This window comes from Amphiprion ocellaris, chromosome 2, assembly GCF_022539595.1.
Source record: "Amphiprion ocellaris isolate individual 3 ecotype Okinawa chromosome 2, ASM2253959v1, whole genome shotgun sequence".
NCBI classification, from domain to species: Eukaryota; Metazoa; Chordata; class Actinopteri; family Pomacentridae; genus Amphiprion; species Amphiprion ocellaris.
The window spans coordinates 18,731,160-18,737,528 of record NC_072767.1 but is presented as its reverse complement, the minus strand read 5'-3'; the positions used below and the strand labels follow the sequence as shown (position 1 = coordinate 18,737,528).

Below are 6,369 nucleotides of genomic sequence, written 5' to 3'. Positions count from 1 at the left end.
TTGGAGGTTGGTCTGATGGTATATTCCACCCAACATCCTTGAACATAAACTTAAAAAGTTCGTTCAAAGGAATATTCCACCTAAAATCCTTCAATGTAGACCCAAAAATCTTGGTGTAAAGGAGTATTCCACCTTAAATGTAGACCTAAAGGATGGTTTGGAGTAATATTCTACTCTGAAATCTTCCAATGTAGACCTAAAAGGTTGATCTGATGGTATATTCTACCCAACATCCTGGAACATTTACCTAAAAGCTTGGTTTAGTGGTATATTCCCAGAAGAACCCTTGAACATCGGGCTTATTGGTATATTCCACCCAAAATACTTGTACATATACCAAGAAGTCAGTGTAAAGGAAATGTAGACCTAAAAGGATTGTTTAAAGGAATATTTAAATGATTATTTTCATTATTTAATAATCTGTTATCAGTCAGAACCCTGGCAAACTTATTTCCATCAGTTTTTTTTAGTGGAAGTCACAAATAAAGGAGCTCTTGGTTTTTCTCGGCGTTAGTGAGTCAAAAGCTGCTGTTTCAACACAGACATGTTCACATTCATCCACAAACCTCTCAGCACTCAAACACCCACAGACAGGAGGCCGGCTGGGCCGAGGCTCGGCGGCGTCCTCAGACCCACGAGTCGGGGAGTCGCTGAACTTGTTGGTCCAGTTTGAAGGCCTCCGTGTGCTCCAGTAGAAGTCCACGTAGTCGGTGTTGGCTTTGAACCACAGCGACTGGCCACCATCAGGTGGACCGGCTCGTCCTCGTAGGGCTCCTCCTGTAGCCTTGAGGGGACCACAGGAACATTCAGTAGCTGTTGGAGTTCTTCCTGTCAGGCTCGTGGTAGAACGGCTCTGAAGAATCTTGTACTTGTCTTATCTGGAACAATCTAACAGCCTAAACTGTTAACAGCGGTGTAAAGAAGCAAACACACAGGCATAGATTATGACTCAAACTAGATTTATTTTAGAAAACAAATCAACTTAGAGGCATTTGTTCACACATGTGGCTGAATAGGAGGCCGTCCAATCAGATTCGAGGTCTTCACTCTGTAGGTTGGTTGTTCAGTGAGACTCTTGGACCTCCATCAGCTGACGTGGATGTTTGATGGTCTTCTTCTCTAGTGCCAGATGATTCATCCATGAATTCAGCAGCTACAGACTGAAATGAAGCTCATGCTGCCGTTATTGAATTCCTGTTCCAGATCAGATGTTCAGAGCTCACCTTGAATGCAGCCGTCTGCTGTCTGATAGTTTTTCTCATTGTAGTCTTCAATAAAGTCTTTTTCCTGATGTCAGGATGTGGTGAGACTCTTTCTCAGTCTCTGCAGACGTCCCTCATTGTGCATCTCCAGAGAAGAAACAGAAAAACTGGTCACTGCTTCAGCATCACAAACGCTCTCCAGCATTGAGTGTTTTAGGAATTCATTCATTCATTGTGTTGTGAACTTTGAAGGAGCAGAAACTTTACAGCTGCCAAAGATATGAGCTCCAATTCTGGATGTTTTAGGAAATGAAGTTCATCAAATGAACACTTGATTTTTGCTGATAACGTTCATCAAATTACTGAAGAAATCCAACATAAAAAACTGTAAACTCTCAGTCTGCTTTTGTTAAAGTTTGTCTTAGAGGTAGACCGATATATCGACCGGCCGATATTTTGGGCCGATATATGGACTTTTTTCAAAATCGGCCATCGGCCGATATTTACAAATAAAAAGCCGATTTGTGATCAGGCACCCGTACGGGCAGCTGCCGCGACCGCTTTTCCCTTAGAAGGACCCCCGGCACTCAGAGAGCGGAGCATGAGCGAGTGAGCCAGGCAACAACAAGCCTAACCCTAACCACTTTCAGGTGACTTTTTAATTGTATTTTTTGTAAACTTTAAGTATTTTTTTTATGTTATTGTACTTTTTCACTTTTTGTGTTCAATAAATGTTAGAGTTCTACTAGTGTATTTAATTTGTAATATATACATGTATATACTTTTAGAGTTTAAATTGCCTTTTGTAATCGATGTGCTGTAAAAAAAAAAAAAAAAAAAAGGATATCGGCCTTAAAAATCGGCTTCTACAATCGGCTTTAGATATCAGCCATCGGCTGAAAGTTTTTTTAAAAATCGGTATCAGCATCGGCCTTTGAAATTCCCATATCGGTCGACCTCTAGTTTGTCTATAATTCTATCATCATGTTCTGGAACCAGGATTCTACAGAAGTTCCTTCAAACAGATACTTGTGTGTTTCTATTTAAGGCCTCAGGTTTGAATGTACAGCAGAGGATCAGAAAGGAGTGATTTTAATATTTAAATCAGTCCAGTAAATGTTTGGAGTAAAAATGATTAAAATTTTGATTTGAATAGATTTGTGTCATAAATAATATTGTAGAGTCTCACTTAAATATATCCAAATGAGTTCAGTGTATTTACATTTTATATGTATATATATTTCTTAATCTCAATACTGTAGGGTCTGACCCTAAATATTATAATAATGATGTCAATTTAAATAATATTTTAGTGCAGTCATAAACTTTAATCAGCTAAACTTACATCATAAATATCACTGTACAATCTTAACCTGAACATTAATATTATTGAGGTAAATTTACATAAATCACGATATTCTAGTGTCTTAACTGGAATATTTCTAACATTAATCTTTTTGTATTGTGCTGATAAACAACAATAACCCGACTTTCAGATAATATTTGTTGTCTGTGATTGTGAGACTAAATTCCTCCACATTCTGGAACTGGACTGCATTTCCCAAAATGGAAACATGGACAGAATTTAACACTCATATATCCATGGCAACGCTAATGTTTCTGCTTCTTACCAAAGTTCACAACACAACTAAAGATTTTAATGTAAAACTTCAGGGATGACTGCTAACCATAAGTATTCTGATCAATACTTCATGATCAATATCAGGACAGATGTTACAACTCCAGCTGTTACATTAGACTGCAGTTATTCACAGAGAAATTAAAACATCACATTCCTCATAAAAACTAGATGGGACTTTTAATAAATAAAGTGTTGGTGAATAAAAAGTGTAAAAAGTGCAAAGCAGCTCCATTAAATCAGGAGATGTGAGACTTCCACAGCATGGATCACCATCTGCTGTGTTGATTCATAGCTGAATGTCAGAATGAACCGAGATAGAAAAGCTGCTTTAAGCTGCAACATTACGGTCTGACAATCCAACACCATCACAGTTTTCATCTGGTTGCTTTGCTCCAACATGCTGTGAAGTTCAGTTTTTACCTGAATCAATACAGAGATTCTATTTTCAACCAAGACTGGAATAAAAATTAGAATGTTATGAGGTTATTAATGCAACTAAATCCTTTCAGATGGAAGGATTTACTTCTAAGTTCTAATTCAAGTTTCAGTTGGAGCACATTGCATTCACAAAGAAAAACAGCGAAACCTTCATAGCAACATTTAATAAACCTAAAGCTTCCCTGTTGGCACAATGGTGGAGTTTGTTACTGAGCATCTGAACCTTAAATCCAGTGAGACGACCATCTTCAGTCGAGGCCAGTCAGAGAACTTCAAGACCTTCCATCAGCTGGACCAGATGTGGCATCATCTCCCTCTGAACATCTGGATGACAGGAGAAAAGACAGAAATCAAACACAGATCACAGAAACACAATTTATTCACTTTCATCATTTTATAAAAGTAGCATGAACTTTATTAAAACTTGAAAATATCAGTAATGAAAGTAAATGTTTTTATCTCGTGTTGAAGCTAAATTTAAAGTCAATTTTAATGACAGTTTATCCTGAGAGGAGTGAGAATGGAGCTTTTCTTTCCTTTTTAGAATATTCCCTCAAAATATTCTGTTTATTATTGGCTTTAGAAGCATTTTTCTTTATTTATTTTTAGATACCTCAGATACACTTCGCTGGTTTGCAGATAATTTCATGAACAATGACAATAAAGATCTCCTATTATAACATATTTTGCTAAAACAAGAACTGTAAACCTTCTCAACCATCTCTCAGGCTGTAAAATTCCAACTACGACCAAGAATTATCTGATGTAGTTATTATTATAATCTTTACTGAACCAGCCCTGGAATTAATAAAAATCTGTATATGGATATGATTTTCTCTGATGGGACCACTATGGAAGCCGTAGTAACAATTAACTATCCTTTGAAGGGAAAGGTTAGGTCTTCTTCAGGTGGATTAAAAAAAATGCTCTCCTTTTAAAAAAGAAAAAGAAAAATTCATCCAATAAGGTAAATCTCTTCTGCACTGCACACATACTACACTTTTGTATAACTCTGGATGTCAGAGTAAAGGCAGACAGATCCACCGATCAGCCACAACATTCTGACCACTGACAGCTGAAGAGAACAACATCCATCATCTTGTTCTAATGCAGTGTTTCTCAAATAGTGGGGCGCGCCCCCCTGGGGGGGCGCAGAGGCATGTCGGGGGGGTTCTGATCAGGGATGAGAATTTTCCGCGGATCCGCGGAATTCCGAGTTTTTTTTCCGCCGAAAGTATAGTTTTTAAATCCGTTGAGAAAACTGTAGGGGGGGCAGGGGTAGGCAAGCGGCCGGCCGGCCGACGCGTCACGAGCCAATGCTTGTGATGGCCGCCCGCACAGTATTAGTCAGGTGGTCAGAATGTTATACTGTTATATTGTCATGCTGATTATATGATCAGTAAATGTTACCATCAATTACAACGTCCACATTGATCAGGAAAAAACAAACAAACTATCAGTTCATTCAGAAACTGTGGGGTTAAACGTAAAAACACAGACCTCAACAGCAGTTTGTTTCAAAGCAGAACACCAGCTGGTTTTCACTAAAGAACCTTTCAAAGCAACAATTAAATGACAGTTTTGTTCTCATTAAGTTCAGTCAGCCAAAATAATGTACACACATCAGGAAAAGAAAAACTTTTATAAATATTTTATTTGTATAAGTACTTCTATACATATAAATACCTCTTTCTAAGTTTGATCAAATCACGATAACTGTGTGTCCTGTTGTACGATGTTTTCCCAACAGATGGCGCTACCCTCATGAATGGAGCATCAACAAGTGACGTCTACAACAGAACAGAAATGTCTGGAAGCCAGTGGCCACCACTTTGAGCACCTCTTGTAATTGTAGAGGCCAAAGATAACTTTTATTAATCTCGTGACGTCTGAATAAATTTGGTATTGAAATATTTATGCAAGTTTTTCTTTTCCTGATGTGTGTAAACATTATTTTGGCTGACTGTTTAAATGGTTTCTGACAGGTCACCAGGCAACATGTTTTTATAATAATGACAAACATACCTGCATTCTACAGGAGTGATTTTCCTCATGTGCAGGTAAAGATGTGTGAGGAGCTTAGAGATGACAGGAGCAGGAGTCATCCTCACTAATTCAGCTTCCACCTAGAAACAGAAAGACCACAAACAAACACACTGATATACTCTCAAACGTTCAACCTCACAGCCTCAGAATATCTGCTTAGGAAGTGTTGTTTCTAAATTCTGCTGAAAGCATTGACAGACATTCTCTTACAAGGTTGTGTAAAAAGCAGCCTGTCCTCTGAGCTACTGAGAAATCTTCCTGAACAAAGTTTCTACGTGTAAATCAGCTCAACAAAAACCAAAGCCTCAGTCAGAGATAACAGGTATCACAAATTATAAACAACTTTCTTTATTAACTCAGACTTTCTGCTTCCACCTCACATAAAAAGGGGAGTTTAACTTGTCAACTGACTGAAAATGAACGGCTTGTGCAGTTCTAGATCCAAAAGTAGGATGTTTCAACTCATGTTTTACTTCAAATACATGCAGTAATAAATAAATACAATGGCTGGTTGTTAGTTTATTCACTATTAATGTCATTTTATATACTGGATTGAACTTGAGCAGTGGAAGAGAGAAGGAATTTAATGAAATTATGGAGATTCAGAGAGGTAATGTTGCACAATGTTAAGTTAAGCGCGGTTTAATTCAAACCAGCTGAATGTTAAACTTCAGTGCAGCTCAACGGGTTTCAGTTAACCTTAAAGTAAAATTACTTTTTTAAAGCTTAAATACACAGCAGAGAAATACAGGTTGAGAAGGTCATTTTAAAAATGACGGACAACTGCAGCAGCATTTAACAGGTGTTCAGCGGTAAGTTAGCCACCTGTGTTGATTGGCCCGCTAGCTAACTTAGCCGCTTAGCTAGCTAACGCGTCCGGACCAACTGCTCAAACACGACAAAATACAACTCCACAAGTCGCTGACTTAACGTACAACAAAATAACGCTACAGGTTAGAAGTATTTATCTTCTTACCAAGGTCAACAGCAGCCAGAGACGGTACCAGACGTGCCGACCATAGATATATATAGAAGACTAGA

The 6,369-nt window shown here is 38.1% G+C and overlaps 1 long non-coding RNA gene across 2 annotated transcripts in view; it reads right to left on the bottom strand.

Annotated features, from left to right (window-relative positions):
* The window catches only part of LOC129350056 (uncharacterized), a 9,204-nt gene extending 3,769 nt beyond the window's left edge, over window positions 1-5,435 (bottom strand). Inside the window, exons 1-3 of one of the 2 annotated variants that reach the window (XR_008603273.1) lie at window positions 5,308-5,435; window positions 1,003-3,606; window positions 567-901 (exon numbers count right to left, since the gene is read on the bottom strand). This is a non-coding gene — a long non-coding RNA (uncharacterized LOC129350056). Of the gene's footprint in view, window positions 1-566; window positions 3,607-5,307 lie in introns of both variants that reach the window. The other variant, XR_008603272.1, reaches the window with a different exon arrangement.
* Window positions 5,436-6,369: the final 934 nt, after the last annotated feature.